We start from the raw sequence: 15,786 nt of genomic DNA, 5'->3' as shown, positions 1-15,786 counted from the left end.
AGAAGATTGAGATTGCAGCATGTAGTAAAAGTCTCCATCTGGTGGACAAAATTTAAACTGTAGATAACAATTAAAATACCCCCACCCAGTGTACAACGATAGAAAGTTAACCTAAAATAGTACAATATTGCCCTCTAGTGTACAAGTTTGAAGTTACAACTAACATTTACATACCTTCACCTGCTGGAGAAACCTTCAGGCAGGAGTGTATTTTCTTCAAATTCAGTATATTCAGATCACTATTACTCACTGCCAGAAGTACTTGGAGTGATTAATCAATGCAAGAATAATAAGAGAGTTATCTTTTGAATGAGACCAAAATCATGCATCTGGTGCAAATGGTTAAAGAGCAGCTTATAATATACTTTGGGTATGTCGTTTGTAGGTATTTTCGTATTTTTGAGTAAAGTCCCCCAACCCTTAAGAGGTTAATTAAAAGATAGATAAAGGATAAAAAATAATACTTTTGGATTGAAAATATTTTCTTATTTCTTTTATTGAATTTTTATCTTTTTAAATGTTTTATTTAAAAAATAAATTAACACAACAATGGCTGACAAAGTAGACCCAAAGCCAGTTAAGGCTGGATCCACAGGGGAGATTAAAGAAAACATTTTCAAAAGACTGGAAGCCTCCACTGAACCTGCTGAAAGAAAGAAAACCAAAGAGAAAATAGGAACGCTACTACAGCTGTAGCAAACACAAGGACTGATTTCAGAAGATGATCAACCAGGTCCAACTGCAATCCCTCAGACGATGAAAAGGACCACACAACACTCACTATAATAAAAGGAAGTATTACAGTGGCATAAAAAGAACCAGTTGGGATGAGAACTAGACAGCGGACAAAAGAGTCGGAGCCACTTGTGGCAATTTCAGGAGGGAACACGATCTACCAACCATGGAGTCATCGTGATATGGAGAGTTTGGTGTCCAAACTACCTCCCATCACCTTAGGAGGACAGAAATGGATTAGTGAATTTGAAAAATACACAGCAGGAGACCGAGTGTGTATAGGAGATTTGAGGGGAGTCATCGGCAGACTGGAAGAAAAATTGAAGGAGAGGGAAATGGATAATAAAGCTGGATGCAGTGTGGCATAAATTGTCACATTTGTATATTGTTTGGGAGTTTCTTGCTAACTCTGTGGGCATTTAAGCTAACTGCCGGAGCATTCATATCCATGTTTAATGTTATTGTTAGCATCTAAGCTAGACACCGCTGCATTCATATATGTATAATGTATGTATATGTAAGTGTTTACTTTATCCCTGCTAGAGGTTCATGTGGCAGCTAAAACAGGTGAGTTGAAAAATTTAAACAATTTCATAAGATTTCAGGTTGGTCCTGATAACTGCGGTCATACTGAGTATATGGTGTGTTGTTTATGTAATACTTAATACAGATGAGTGATGGCAAGAGTTGTGTGTTGGTCTCTTCATCCCTCTTTCTTACTATTTTCCCTGTTTAAGGGCACAACAACAGCACTGATGAGATGATCTTACTGGAAATGCCATGATCATAACATTCAAAATGGCCATTACATTACAGTTAATTTAGCTATACAACAATATAAGGATACAAGTCCGAACAGCAAGAATCTTGCAAGTACATTATCTTCAGATAAGCCAAACAAATGTAAGTGCAGTTTTTTTTTCTCATTCGCCGAGGTGCAGTCGACCGTGACTTACCACTGCAAATTTCATCCGTCTAGTAGCTGTCTGGGTTATCAGAACTTTTAGATATCAGGTCCACAGGGGCTCAGTGTCTTTGAGACATAAAGCAAAACAGACGCACACAAAAACACACACACACACACACAAAATGCATCACACCTCGAGGCCCATGCATTTTGAATTCCTGTCGCGACAAGGAACGGGAAGTGAACTTCTAATTCTCCTTTTGAACATGAACACAGCAGCACAACACGGCAAGTTCATTGGTAAATCGGACAAACAGATGTGTGATGAACCCATGAGCAGATTAATGCCTGAAGCCCATTGTGTGGAGAGAAGAATACTGAAAAAAGCAGTTCATTGTGAAGAGAAAACAGTAATTATTGTAATACAGTCTATTTAAGTGTTTTAATTTTAACTAATTTTCGTGGTTGCCCATAAATCACTGAAAACATTAATAATTCAAATGTTAAAATTTTATTTATATAGCCCAATATCACAAATTAGAAATGTGCCTCAGGGAGAGCAACTGAGGAGTAAATAAAAAATGTCTTTCAAAAACATGTTTATGGTGTACAGACATAAATGAGAGTGTGAAAGCTCCACATCAGCAGTTTCAACAGACATGGCAATGTACAGTTTCCCTGTTTCAAGATGCCCTATACAGTAGCTACCCTTTTCCTTGCTTTGACCCTTTCTAAATATAAATTCAATCAAGCTTTGTGTACCAAAATGTGTAGGTTACTATGTGTGCAATAATGTAAAATTGAAAAATAATTAAATATTTTGTACATTTTGGATCATTTAGGATGATAGCACTCCACGGAATTCAGAGCATATCTTTGAACATGGCGATGACGGTGCTAACAATGGCCAAGATGCTGACAAAGCCAAGAGTGTTTACCTGAGGGAAGCCACGACAAGGCTATCTGACGGGGCGGCGATGTCAGAAGGAAACGCAGTAAGAGCACAGTGCAGAGCGGCAGCTATTAGTTAGCCAGTGGGACACAAACAGAGACTCACATGCACAAACATGCATGCGTGGCCGGACCGGCTATGTAAACGAAGCCCAGAGAAACTCGAAATTACAACACACACGGAGGGAGTGTGACTTCATTCTCTGCACAGGTAGACATTACTCCACTCCAAGTTCCAACAGAGACACACAGTGTATGTGATAGTGATGTTGCCAGATCATCTGTCCAACAGACACATTCAACAGTATTTAAAAGCCTATTTTTAGCATTCATATGAAATATTTTTATAATAACAATGTATTAAATTACAATGTGGAAAATATGTGAAAATGTGAAAGGGGTCGCTGCCAGTAAACTTACAGATAATTATCACTTGCATCATTTGCAGCTCTCCTCGACTTTATGGAGCTTCATATGGGCACCAGCAGGCAGCTGTTTCCACTACCTGCCCCGCAGTAGACAGCAGACAGACAGCATTGTGGAGCATTTAGCAGCTAAAGACACAGACATTTCCCTCAGATGTAGAATCATTTTAGAAGTTTATAGAATTAATAATACAAATGAATTAAGATTACAATTGAATTTAAATCAGGATGTTGTCTTTTTGTTGGCCCCAGCCTTCAGCAGCAAGTTATGAATCTATCCTGCAAAGCCATATTCAGTCGACATGGCAGCTGTGGTATCGGCTCATTAGGATGGACAGTGGCCAGATTCTTTGACTGGTTCATGTTCATACCTGCTCATCTACAACTAATTTAACAACTGCACATTTGTTTTGTAGGACATATAATGGCTGTTATTTACCTGTTCCTGCCAAAGCAAAATGTTGATTCTGAATCTACCAAACCTTCACCATCAACCCAGTTACAAAATACATACATTCCCTGTATCTCAGTATTTAGCAAAAAAACATCTGTATCTGGATTATGCCAGAAGGGGGCAGTGCAGAACATTCACTTGAAGATATTTTTGGAAAAGTTGTAATTTTCTGTCTACAATTTATTGTTACTGTCATTTATACTCATAGTAATTGTGTAAAAATGTAAATAAAATATTGCTAAAAATAATTGTGAACTGTATTTAAACTCTTCAAAATAAGCCAAAAAAGGAAAAAAAGTAAGTCCAAACTGGGTCTAAATATAAGCTGTGTAACTGTAAAATAAAAGTGAGGTTTAACAGTAACTTGAGTATCACATTATTATGTTTTGTGGTAACGTATCAATTCTCAAAAATGCTGTACAGATTTTATAGATAGTTTAATGAAAAGATTTGGGGCAGACAGCGGCTCAGATTGCACAAAAAGTAATGCCATGATGTGTCGATGCATAAAGAAAGTCAACTTTATGCTGGTGTGTTCTTTCTACTTAAAATTAGATTTAAAAATCTATTATAATTAATTATAATATATCGGCATGTTTATAGTATCGCAATATATTGAATGGTAACCCCTGTATGATATGCATCGTATTGCCAGATAATGCCAATAGACAGACCTAATATTTGCCATATTGCTTAACTTTTCATTATAAACGGGAGGTTGTGAATAGTAAGATCCACATGAAAATAAACATGGTAAAAAAAAGACATAATAGCTCATTGTAATAGCTATTGTGTCATTTTAGAAATGGAGGTTGTGCAATTAACAAGAGGAGTCAGATGGAAAAAAAGATTGCTGAATATGTTTATGAGAAAAAATAAGAAAGCTATTGACCAATAAAAAGGCTTTTTGGCTGCATTTTTAGGACAGTGACTAAACTTCAGATCTCCTGCCTGCCTGCCTGCCTGCCTGCCTGCAACTCTGACTCCTGATCTGTGATCCCGGACCTGTTACTACTACTCTGATCTCCAGCCCCGGTAAACCCGACTTGCCTTACGACTACGAGTTTTGAATATCCCTGAACTGTACTACTGCAGTGCCTCATTCGGCCCTGTTGTGTGTGTGTGTGTGTGTGTGTGTGTGTGTGTGTGTTTCAATAAAACCTTGATCTCGAAATTGCGCTCCTGGGTCCTCATCTGTCTGTCCTGACAAGCGTGGGGCAACCTGTTGGCCTGGGAAATTAGGAATGTAGTCAGCAGGTGGAATCAGGGCAAGCTTAAGAAATGAGCTTGTGCCTTTTAAAAGCAGCAGCAGGTAAAATGAGAGGGATAGAGAGAACCTGAAGTTCCAAAAATAGAAATACACAACACCCCAAATATTAGTATCACTAATCACAAATTTGTCTCCAGGGTCATTAGAATCTGTTCCTCTGTCCGAGCAAATCAACAATCTTACAGGATGGTGCTCAGAGAACAACCTACTGCTTAATGTCAGCAAAACCAAGGAGCTGATTTCAGGGAAAAGAGGAGCATCGCTCTTTTCACAGAGCCTCAAAATAATTCATATTTCCATCAGAAAATATGTACATCTCATTACATACAGTATACACCCAACAGGTATCGGCCAAAGTCCTAATTATCTTGTTCCCATACAGCTCTCACAGAAGACACTCCTCAGGTCACATGTGAATAGTTGGGTCCAGCATCTCAATATCGTGACCGTTCTCCGGCTAACATGTTTTGACGATTGATTTGACTTCTATGGATCTTTTATAAAACATTTAGAAACCAGGGCCAAATCCAAACTGGCCGCCGGCGCGATCTTAAAAGATTAACTTTTGAACCAGAGCACCTATAATCAAGTATAAACACTTTTTCCACTAAATCAACCACGAGGATTCTGATTCTGACATTAGTTAAAACATAATTTTGACCAAGATAGCCACCATATGCAGGAGCGAAACGTAACAACAAAACTAATTAGATATAACATAATCTATTTTTAATAGTTGTAACTTTTATTGAATGAAGTCATTTAAAACATGTATACAAAACAGTGAACATAATACTTTCATATTTCACCATAGTAGCATTACCAAAATACATTTAAATGTCACCAATAGGCAATACAATAATGTTCTGTAATTTAGTATATGCATCAAAGAGATAGGACCTATGATCAATCTGAATCGGAGCTTTGTGCCACACTATATTCGGAAGCCTCAGATTCCTACGAATCATTGTCTCCCTCATCAGCTTTGCTCTCATCGTCTTCGCTGTCTTCAGCTTGTCCTGGTGCAGGTACATTTTTTATTAAAAGGTCCATAGAAGTCAAATCAATCGTCAAAGCACGGTCACGAGATTGAGATGCTGGACCCAACTACAAGGAGAGTTTCAATTTGACGGGACTTTGAAAAGTGCTACGGTTCAGCAGTCATCTGCTTTGACACTGCTGTCACACTTCTTTAGTAAATTAATTTATGTCAATCATCCCTGGAATTCTTTGGCAATCAGTCTCTAGATTCAGATCCATCCAGGTGGTTGGCACCGGGATGGCTGAGGTGAATGACAATGTATTATGCAGCTTTACAGAGAACATCCCTAATCTAACAGGAGCTGATTTTTTAAACTGGTGTGTGTAGGTATCTGAGAGAGACAGAGAGAGAGATAGAGAGTGTGTGTCTATGTGTGTGTGTATGTGTGTCTGAGGGGGGTTATTTGAAGAGTGGAGCAGTTCAGACAAGGACATATGGGCTCGAGGTCAGGCTCTCTGCCTCATTACCTGGCAATCCATGCATCTGCTCCTCAACAAATTACCTGCAAGCTATTTGGCATATACTGCCAAGTGAACTAGGGCACAGCTATTTGGTTTAGAATTCTTTGTAAAAGAACAGATTGGTTTAACAGTGACGACATTGCACTGGACGTACAAAGTATTGAGTAGGTTTTAATTTCATTTTATTCTCTCTACTAATGAGGTGAATCCGGATTTAAAAAAACAGGAACAGATATTGTATTATTGTTTGGTTCACATACTGTAGTGCAGGTTAAGTGTTTGCAACTGTGGTGCCACATCAACGTAACTCTATCTTTTCAGGGTGTACTAGGCATGAACAACAAAGTTAGACATTTTGTTCAGCCAATCATCGACCCCAGTCTCTTCGGTAAGAAATTATGTTGTCCCATAACAACGGCTTCCTGCTTCTCAGAAACAGCCATCATATTTATAGTCACATGAGGTCACATGTCAGGTATATATAAACATTTGACAGTTTCTTACAATTGCTTAAGCACGATTTTGAAAACAGGGCTCATTTCAGCACGCACATAATTCATATTACCCTTCTCCGGGCCACATCCACCTGCTCCAACTGGGGGATCCCGAGGCATTGCCAGGCCAGTGAGGAGAGATAAGATGCCCGAACCACCTCAACTGGCTCCTTTTTAATGCAAAGGAGCAGCAGATGGCTGAACTTCTCACCCTATCTCTAAGGGAGACGCCAGCTACCCGTCTGAGAAAACCCATTTCGGCCGCTTGTACCCGCAATCTCGTTCTTTCGGTCATGACCCAGCCTTCCATAGGTGAGGGTTGGAACGAAGATCGACCGGTAGATCGAGAGCTTTGCCTTCTGGCTCAGCTCTCTTTTCGTCACAGCGGTGCGGTAAAGCGAATGCAGTACCGCCCCACTGCTCTGATTCTCCAGCCAATCTCTTGCTCCATCGTCCCCTCACTCGCGAACAAGACCTCAAGGTACTTGAACTCATTCACTTGGGGTAAGTGCTAATTCCCTACCCAGAGTAAGCAAAACGGCGGTTTCCTGCTGAGAGCCATGGCCTCAGATTTTGAGGTGCTGAGGGTTGACATCCCAACCGCTTCACACTCGGCTGCAAACCGATCCAGTGAATGCTGAAGGTCACAGACCGATGATGCCATAAGGACCACATCATCTGCAAAAAGCAGCGATGAGATCCTCATGCCACCGAACTGCAACCCCTCTCCCCCACGACTACACCTCAATATCCTGTCTATGAAAATCACAAACAGGATTGGTGATAAAGGGCGGCCCTGGCGGAGGCCAACATTCACTGGGAACGAGTCCGACTTACTGCCGAGTATCCGGACACAATTCTCGCTTTGGACGTACAGGGATTGGATGGCCCTCAGAAGTGACTCCCTCACCCCATACTCCCTCAGCACCTCCCACAGTATCACCCGGGGAACCCGGTCATATGCCTTCTCCAGATCCACAAAACACATGTAACACATGGGCGTACTCCCAGGCCCTCTCCAGGATCCTTGCGAGAGTGAAGAGTTGGTCCGTTGTTCCGCGACCAGGAGGGAATCCGCATTGTTCCTCTTCAATCAGAGGTTCAACTATCGGCCAAACTCTACTTTCCAGCACCTTGGAGTAGACTTTACCAGGGAGGCTGAGAAGTGTGATACCCCTGTAGTTGGCACACACTCTCTGGTCCCCATTTTTGAATAGGTGAACCACCACCCCAGTCTGCACCCCCTAGGCACTGTCCTAGACTTCCACGCAATGTTGACGAGGCGTGTCAACCAAGACAGCCCCTCAACACCCAAAGCCTTCAGCATTTCTGGACGGATCTCATCAACCCCCGTGGCTTTGCCACTGTGGAGTTGTTTGACTACCTCAGTGACCTCCGTCAGGGAAATTGACGATGGTCCCCCATCAGCTTCCAACTCTGCCTCTACCATAGAGGGCGTGTTAGTCAGATTCAGGAGTTCCTCAAAGTGCTCCTTCCACCGCCCGATAACCTTGTCAGTCGAAGTCAGCAGGGTCTCACCCTTGCTGTACACAGCTTGGATGGTTCCTCGCTTCCACCTCCTGAGGTGCAGGACGGTTTTTCAGAAGCACCTTGGTGCCGAACGAAAGTCCTTCTCCAAACTTCTCCCACATCCGCTGTGTAACGTCCCGTCATGTGTGTTAATGTATTTATGTTATGTTTCATGTTTAGTTTAGAGTCTATGTTTAGTCTTGTGTTATTGTTCACTTGTTAAGTTACAGTCACTCATGTCTCGTCTCGTCATGCACTGTCTGTCGTTGCACTTCCTGTTTTGTTTTGTAATTACCTTTCCCTCTCGTTTCAGAGCACTTCCTGTATGTGAGGTTTCCCGCTTGTTTGATTGTTGCCACCTGTCTCCCATTACCTTGTGTGTCTGTATATATAGTCCTTGTTTCCCTTTGTCGTTCGCCAGTTTGTCTTGTGTTTTTGCCACCAAGAGAGCCAGTGTTTTGTACCAAGTAGCCATCATATAATTTTGCCTTTAGTCAAGTTTAGTTCATGTTTTTTGCATTACCTTTGTTCTGCGTTTTTTCCTCACATGAGTGATTTTTTGTTGTACTTTCATGTTCTTATGTAAAGACCTTTTTACTTTTGAAATATTGTCTTGAGTCGTTGCTTTTGAGTCCAACCCCTTGTGTCACGTTCATAACACACTGCTTTGCCTCTGCCATGGCAGTTATAACATAACCCGGAATACCCCTAATACCAGTATGGTATTGACTTAAGCTTCTTTTCCACCACATAGTAAGGCTTGACTCAACTCACCTCACATAATTTTGTTTCCACTGCAGATATTGCCAACTCAGTGTAGACACAGTGATCAGCTGTTCTCTGTAACAAAGACTCTTGAAACTGCTGTGTAAACAGGAGACTCGCTGAATCCTTTCTTTGGCAACCAAACAGAGGAACATCTGAACTTTGTGAACTGTACGGCGTAGTTTGGCCGGCTACCATCTTGCTCCTGACTGTAGGGAAAACAGTAAAGATTTTAGTTGGTCAATATACAGTTGAACTAAGAGTTACTAACTTTACTGTATAGAGTACAAACACATTTAAAATTTCAAAAAGCTCAGTACTTTTGAACTTTCAAGCTCAGGTGCATGAGTTATACAATAGATAAATATGAAAACATCAAGAATAGCTATTGAATATTAATGATTAATGATGACTGTTTGCAACAATTATTAGTGACATTTTAAGACATTCCAAAATTACTTAAGCAATTCAAGGGTTAGTACATAGGTATGGGATAATTAATGTGCAATGAAGTACCCACATAGTCCTTAATAGCTGCTGAAGGAGCATGACCTATTATTACTAGAGTATGCCTGTCTACCTGCTCACTTGTTGCGGCTGCTCCGGATGAGGACAGCAGACTGCAGACAAAAAACATGACAAAGAGAGATGTAAACCTTGACCTGTGCTGCTCACTGACCCAACCAGGCTGATGGTGGTTCTGACATCCCAGCCTGCTCCTGTACTCACCAATCAGACAACATCAGGATCAGCTTTGCTGCATGCTACTGTATCTGCTCAATTAGGAGGAAGGAATCCAGGTGTGCTATACCTTGTAAAAGAATACCATTCATAAATCCTCTTACTATAAGCACTAGAACATAACTACGTGATTTCGGACCTATGTAGCTTTGTACCTCATAGCTTTTAAGGTTAGAGGAAGATGGTGGTCTTTGTTAAATATAGAAAAAGTATGCAGTGACTTGAAGCATGAGTCTGGATGTGTGCATTTTATACACATTTACCTTAAACCACCTAACCTTAGCCAAAGTGCTTTTGTTGCCTAAACCTAACCACGACTCCGGACCCCGGCTCCAGTGTCAGAGTCCTGCACTTTACATGCCCGAAATCTGCCCGAGCCACCTCAATCTGTGAAGAAAACCTGAAAGACACACAAAACTTTCTTGGTGATAATAATCCAGGGAGCAATTATGTTTCCCTCGTCACATATTTGACAATAGTATGGATTACACAGTGATTTGATCAGTGATTTTTAGTATTGTCACGTAACCAATAAACTACCAGTTGCAAAACCTAAACCCCACTGTTTGGAAAACCTCTTAGCAAGCATTCAAAGAAATTGTAAGAAGAACAGAGAACATGCTGATATATGGTTTAAAGGGATGTTTTAAAGTGGGGTTGTATGAGGTACTTACAGTCAGTGTATACTACCTACAGTAGATAAACAGACATGAGAACAGACACAGAAGCTTAGCAATGTACTGCTGTGGACAGGGATGTCAGCAAAATGCATTTTAGCCTACTGTAGGTATAGTACCTTATAGAACCCCACTTCAAAACATCCAAACTATCGTTAATTTCTTTAAATACAAACAAACAATGACCCCATTGTTATATAATTATTATTATTAATAATAATAATAATAATAATAATAATAATAATAATAATAGCATGTAATGTCAAATAGCATCCAGTTTAAAATTAATCAGAAATAAATACATTTATTTGTGTGTGTGTGTGTGTGTGTGTGTGTGTGTGTGTGTGTAATTACTACTTAAAGTACATATCAGAGGTACAGAAAATAATTACAGTTTGTACTAGTTTTTCTGAAACAGATGGTCTTAGATTTATCTTTAAAAAACATTGGATGAAAAATGACATCAGCCTGCTTTGTGATGGATTTAATTTGGCCACACTGCCACTGTGTGTGGAGATACAGAGAATGTTTTCCTGAGAAGACAGCAGGGGGCAGTGCTTAGCTCTGTGGTTTTGGGTCAGCAGCAGTTTACCCTGAGGCCAAGACCAGGGGGGACAATAAACCTGAGTGCTTGCCTGTGCCAGGCCTGTTTCTACCCGCAGAGCAAGAGCCTGAGTCCATGAACCTGCTTACATTCATCACAACATCCCACTTTCAACAGGAGGAGAGAAACCATAACATCATATGGTTTATTGCAGGGTCCCCACTCTTTTTAAGAAAGAACTTTAGATGACAATTTCAATGACTATCTGGACCAGAGATGGAGTTGAAAAAGGAGAAGAGGAGTAAGCAACCAATGGATAATATAAGGAAGAGAGAAAAAGTATACAGACAAGGAAGAAAAGAAGTAAGAGTGAATAGGAAGATAGAAAAAGAGGGAGACGAGACAGTGGGAAAATTTATTGGAACAAATAAAACACATTTGGCAGTAAAATAGCTGAATTCACCCTAAACATGCCACCAGGGAAGGATTCTCAACAGAAACAGCTCTGACTCAGATGATTATGGGTGTATTGATAGAAAAATGTAGTAGGGAGGTTCTACTGGATTTTAGTTTTGATTTTGATTTGAGTGTTCACAGTCTATTATTTAGGAAACTGAAACGTTACACTTTCACAAGGACTGCGACTCTCTGCTTGACGATTATATGACCAATAGAAAACAGTCTTTTTTTAACAAGACATATTATGCTCATTTTCAAGTTTTCAATGTTCATACTTTTATTTGGGGTTTCTGCTCAAATATGTTTACATGCTTTAATGTTCAAAAAACACATTATAACTCATACTTTCTGCCTGCATACACCTGAATCCCCCCTCTTTCATATACAGCTGAGTATCATCAGTTTAACTGCATATCATTTGGCTAGAGTAGAGTACCGAGAACAGAGCCCTGAGGTACTCCATATTTCACAGCAGAAAATATTGATGCTGTATTATTAAAGGAAACAAACTGTGTTCTTTCGGATTGATAAGATTGTAGCCACGCATGAGCAAAAGCACAGCAGTCTTAAAGCTAGTGGGGACAATGCCAGTCATAATAGACAAGATGACACTAATACGCATTGTAAGCCCCAGAGATCTTTAAAAAGTCTAATCAAACGATATTTGATTAGCGATAATCACAAGTATAGCAAATATATATATATTTTTTTTTGTGTGTGTCTGCTTGTCTCTCTTGCTCTGTTTGGACACAACTGACAAATATGTGGAATAAGTTGGAAATGTCATTTAAAAACAACAACAACAATAACAACAACAATCCCTGCCAGCAGTAATAAAAGGCTATTTCTAATAAATACAGTTGATGGGCAAATCAAATCAAATTTATTTATATAGCCCAATATCACAAATTACACATTTGTCTCAGTGTGCTTTACAGACTGTACAGCATACAACACCCTCTGTCCTTAGACCCTCGCATCGCACAAGGAAAAACTTCCTAAAAGAAACCCCATAATTAAAGGGGGTAAAATGGAAGAAACCTCAGGGAGAGCAACTGAGGAGGAATCCCTCTCCCAGGATGGACAGACGTGCAATATATGTTGTGTGTACAGGATAAACAACATAGTACAAATACAACATTTGACAGAAATTATGTTATGATCAAAAAAGAGAAAGTATTCCTGATCCTGACTTTAACTTTATCAGTGGCAACCTGCCACATGAGAGAAACAGAAACTCTGTGGATGATGCCCCGGATCCTGAGTTAGTAACATACATTTACATAAATGCATACAGATAGAGAGGGAGAAGAGGGGAGGAGAGAGGAAGAGAAGAAGGAGATTAGGGAGGTGTCCCCCAGCAGTCTAAGCCAATAGCAGCATAACTAGGGGCTGATCCAAGGCAAGCCTGAGCCAGCCCTAACTATAAGCTTTATCAAAAAGGAAAGTCTTTAGCCTGCTCTTAAATGTGGAGAGGGTGTTTCTGGCACACACACACGCACGCAAAACACGCACGCATGCAAGCACGCAAGCACGCAAGCACGCAAAGTAGTTCACTGATTTTCACTTTATGTCGTATGGCTGGGAACATTTCTATCCTTGCTTCATTCATTTAACTTCTCTTTATGCTCCCTCTTTCATTTAAAGTGTGTGTGTTTTCCTGTACTTTGTTCAAGATATGGTAAGTAAGTAAGTAAAGAACGTAACGGCTACACAACCTTTCATGTCATGTGGCAAATACTATGTGGTGTCCCTCAGAGCAAGACCGTATTCCTGTGATGAGGGAGCAGTGGTTCATTGATGGAACGTGGCTTCCCCTGGAGGAGGACGAGAGTGACCTCATCGAGATAGAGCACCTCGCCTGTTTCCGGGGGCAACAGATGAGGGACACCTACGAGATGGAGGTGGTGACCACCACGGTGGACATAAAGGACGGTAAGGAATGTAAAACAGAGTGTGAAAGAAAGTAGACCTAGAAAGATATGAGTGTGACAGACAAAGAAGAAAGGTGTGTGTGGGGATGAATGTGTTGAGTGTACAGAGGCTGCACGTGTTATGAAAGGGGTAACCGTGTGTGTGTGTGTGTGTGTGTGTGTGTGTGTGTGTGTGTGTGTGTGTGTGTGTGTGTGTGTGTGTGTGTGTGTGTGGGTGGGTGGGTGGGTGTGTGTGTGGGGGGGGGGGGGGGGGGTAATTCAGAACAAGGCCACAAAACATGTCAGGTGATGTCATTTTAGCTGACTCCAGCTGAACCAATAGGAAGCTCACCTGAGAGAAGTGTGTGCACTGCGTATCACGACTTTTGTAAATGGACTTCAATGCAATGGAGTGTCACACACACACACACACACACACACACACACACACACACACACACACACAGCTAATACAGGAGTAATATGATCTTGTTTCCTAGTTCTTATCAATACACTTGCTGCTGCATTTCGGATCAACTGAAGATTCATCGTCAGTCGACGTAGCCTATATCTAACGTACCTTTTTTTATTCACGTAGGTATTTACGTACTATATATACGTAGGTAAGTATTCACATACTGTATTTACGTAGGTAAATATTCAACTACGTATTCCGTATTCACGTATGTCTAACGTCACGTAACGTCTGCATATCTTATGAAGCACACGTCAGGTATGTCCGGTAATTTTGAACATGCTCATAACATCAGTGTTCAACAACGCACCCCAGCGTAACACAGTGAGCTCTTAACGAATATTACTTATACCTTACCTTATAGCAACGTAAACCAGCGTGTTGCCGATATTTTGTATACGCCATATTTTTGTATATATATTGGGCATTCGTCTGATACATTTTGTTCTAGGAAGTGATGCGCTATCAATAGGTTAGACATGCGTATCTGTATATGTTCACTTTTCCGATCCGATCCGATGAAAAGTTGGACGTCATTGGACTGTGACAAATTTTCGCATGCGCCGGCATACGTTTCTGTCATACGGATATGTGTGACAGGGCCTTCACCAAGTATTTTAGAGTTCAAGGACCAATTTGGCGAGTGCCAACATTACAAATACCGGGTAGTGTCGCTTCAAATTTCATAAGAAAGTGATCTGACATCACAAACGTGACAAAAGAGACACTGACATATCACATCATATAACCACCGGAGTAAGTTGGTTCCCGTACGAACTGAGTAACATCACACAGTAGTTTTATCGAGGAGCAACTGAAAGCATCCTGACTGGAAACGTAAAAACACTGCCAGTGACCTTTGACCTTGAACCACCAACATTGAACCAGTTTGTCCTTAAATCCCGGTGTTTGTGCCAAATTCCAGGCATTCCTGAGATGCTCCGTTCACGAGAATTTAATGGATGTAAATGCCCTTTCACACATATCCGTAAGGCAGAAACGTATGCCGGCGCATACGAAATATCAGCAATAAGTTGATCTAAATTAAGGGCAAGTTGTGATCGTTCAAAGGACGCAGATGATACGGCGAACATGCCAGACATACGGCCCTGTCACACAGTTCCGTATGACAGAAACATATGCCGGCGTATATGAAAATTAGCTCCAAATTTGTCAGAGTCCAAATACGTCCAACTTTTCCACAGCGGTGTTGTAGCTGATGTATACATAACAAATACATAACGAATTAGTATACGTATGTCTAACCTATTGATAGCGTATCACATACTTATTTAAATCTTATCAGAGCGTCTGGCCAACGGAGCTGGAAAAGTGCCATTTGGTTCACATCATGCTGATTCTGGAGAGCGGCTAGAATGTACTCTTGTCGCAGCCTTTCAGCATCCTCCATGCTCTCTGATGCTGCGTTGATGATGAGTTGATGTATTCATCAAGACGTGCTGTGAAGAAGTGAGGATGAGCTACTCACAGGGATCCTATATACTATATTCAAACCCCAATAAGCTCCCAAAACGCTAGCTGAACGCTAGCTGTACTGTAGAAACACATTTAATAAGTTACTCCTCCGCCAGGCATAAGTTTAATATAGGTTACGAATAGGTTATACACTCGTTATCAATAAATTGGTTGTAGGGTTCACCGTGAGCCGACGTAGCCTATATCTAACATACTTCTAATGTACTCACATACTGTATTTACGTAGGTAGATATTCACGTACTGTGTTTACGTAGGTATTCACGTACTGTATTCACGTACGTATTCAGTATTCACGTATGTCTAACGTAACGTAACTTATGTGTAATGGCTGCATAACTTATGAAGCACACACTGGGTACGTCCGAAAATTTTGAACATACTCAAAACATTTTCACAGACTCAGCGTTCAACAACGTACCCCTGCGTAACACCGCATGCTCTTAAC

This window comes from Cottoperca gobio, chromosome 24, assembly GCF_900634415.1.
Source record: "Cottoperca gobio chromosome 24, fCotGob3.1, whole genome shotgun sequence".
In the NCBI taxonomy this organism is placed as follows: domain Eukaryota; kingdom Metazoa; phylum Chordata; class Actinopteri; order Perciformes; family Bovichtidae; genus Cottoperca; species Cottoperca gobio.
Note: the sequence above shows the minus strand (reverse complement) of the source record.